We start from the raw sequence: 2,264 nt of genomic DNA on the forward strand, positions 1-2,264 counted from the left end.
GTGTGGTCGTAAATAGGAGCTACAGGTTCGTAGTAGGAGCTGCAGTGTCGTATAGGAGATGCAGTGGTCGTAATAGGAGCTGCAGTGGTCGTAATAGGAGCTGCAGTGGTCGTAATAAAGAGCTGCAGTTGTCGTAGGAGCTGCAGTGGTCGTAGTAGGTGCTGCAGTTGTCGTAGGAGCTGCAGTTGTCGTAGTAGGTGCTGCAGTTGTCGTAGGAGCTGCAGTTGTCGTTGCAGGTGTTGCTGTTGTAGAGGTCGTAGGAGTTTCAGTTGTAGCTGTCGTAGTAGGAGCTGCATTTGCAGTAGTAGGAGCTGCAGTTCGTTGTAGGTGCTGCAGTTGTCGTAGCAGGTGCTGCAGTTGTCGTAGCAGGTGCTGCAGTTGTCGTAGCAGGTGCTGCAGTTGTCGTAGCAGGTGCTGCAGTTGTCGTAGCAGGTGCTGCAGTTGTCGTAGCAGGTGTGCATTGTCGAGCGGTGCTGCAGTTGTCGTAGTAGGTGCTGCAGTTGTTTTGGATGCTGCAGTTGTTGTTGTAGGTGCTGCAGAAGTAGTTGTTGTAGGAGCTACAGTGGTCGTAGTTGGAGCTGCAGTGGTCGTAATAGGAGCTGCAGTGGTCGTAATAGGAGCTGCAGTTGTGTAGGAGCTGCAGTTGTCGTAGGAGCTGCAGTTGTCGTAGGAGCTGCAGTTGTCGTAGGAGTGCAGTGCGTAGGAGCTGCAGTAGGTCGTAGAGCTGCAGTGGTCGTAGAGCTGCAGTGGTCGTAGGAGCTGCAGTGGTCGTAGGAGCTGCAGTGGTCGTAGGAGCTGCAGTGGTCGTATGAGCTGCAGTGGTCGTAGGAGCTGCAGTGGTCGTAGTAGGTGCTGCAGTGGTCGTAGTAGGTGCTGCATGGTCGTAGTAGGTGCTGCAGTTGTCGTAGTAGGTGCTGCAGTTGTCGTAGTAGGTGCTGCAGTTGTCGTAGTAGGTGCTGCAGGTTTGTCGTAGCGAGCTGCAGTTGTCGTTGTAGGTGCTGCTGTTGTAGAGGTCGTAGGAGCTTCAGTTGTAGCTGTCGTAGTAGGTGCTGCCAGTTGTCGTAGTAGGTGCTGCAGTTGTCGTAGTAAGGTGCTGCAGTTGTCGTAGCAGGTGCTGCAGTGGTCGTAATGGAGCTGCAGTGGTCGTAGTAGGAGCTGCAGTGGTCGTAGTAGGAGCTGCAGTGGTCGTAGTAGGAGCTGCAGTGTCGTAGTAGGAGCTGCAGTGGTCGTAGTAGGAGCTGCAGTGTCGTAGAGGAGCTACAGTGGTCGTAATGAGCACAGTGGTCGTAGTAGGAGCACAGTGGTCGTAGTAGGAGCTGCAGTGGTCGTAATAGGAGCTGCAGTGGTCGTAAAGGAGCTGCAGTGGTCGTAATAGGAGCTGCAGTTGTCGTAGGAGCTGCAGTGGCGTAGTAGGTGCTGCATGTCGTAGGAGTGCAGTTGTCGTAGTAGTCTGCAGTTGTCGTAGGAGCTGCAGTTGTCGTTGCAGGTGTTGCTGTTGTAGAGGTCGTAGGAGCTTCAGTTGTAGCTGTCGTAGTAGGAGCTGCATTTGCAGTAGTAGGAGCTGCAGTTGCGGTTGTAGGTGCTGCAGTGTCGTAGCAGGTGCTGCAGTTGTCGTAGCAGTGCTGCAGTTGTCGTAGCAGGTGCTGCAGTTTGTCGTAGCAGGTGCTGCAGTTGTCGTAGCAGGTGCTGCAGTGTGTCGTAGTAGGTGCTGCAGTTGTTTGGATGCTGAGTTGTTGTTGTAGGTGCTGCAGAAGTAGTTGTTGTAGGAGCTACAGTGGTCGTAGTTGGAGCTGCAGTGGTCGTAATAGGAGCTGCAGTGGTCGTAATAGGAGCTGCAGTTGTCGTAGGAGCTGCAGTTGTCGTAGGAGCTGCATTGTCGTAGGAGCTGCAGTTGTCGTAGGAGCTGCAGTTGTCGTAGGAGCTGCAGTGGTCGTAGAGCTGCAGTGGTCGTAGGAGCTGCAGTGTCTAGGAGCTGCAGTGGTCGTAGGAGCTGCAGTGCGTAGGAGCTGCAGTGGTCGTAGAGCTGAGTGGTCGTATGAGGCAGTGGTCGTAGTAGGTGCTGCAGTGGTCGTAGTAGGTGCTGCAGTGGTCGTAGTAGGTGCTGCAGTTGTTAGTAGGTGCTGCAGTTGTCGTAGTAGGTGCTGCAGTTGTCGTAGTAGGTGCTTGCAGTTGTCGTAGGAGCTGCAGTTGTCGTAGTAGGTGCTGCTGTGTAGAGGTCGTAGGAGCTTCAGTTGTAGCTGTCGTAGTAGGTGCTGCATGTCGTT

Source organism: Salvelinus sp. IW2-2015, linkage group LG15, assembly GCF_002910315.2.
Source record: "Salvelinus sp. IW2-2015 linkage group LG15, ASM291031v2, whole genome shotgun sequence".
NCBI lineage: Eukaryota > Metazoa > Chordata > Actinopteri > Salmoniformes > Salmonidae > Salvelinus > Salvelinus sp. IW2-2015.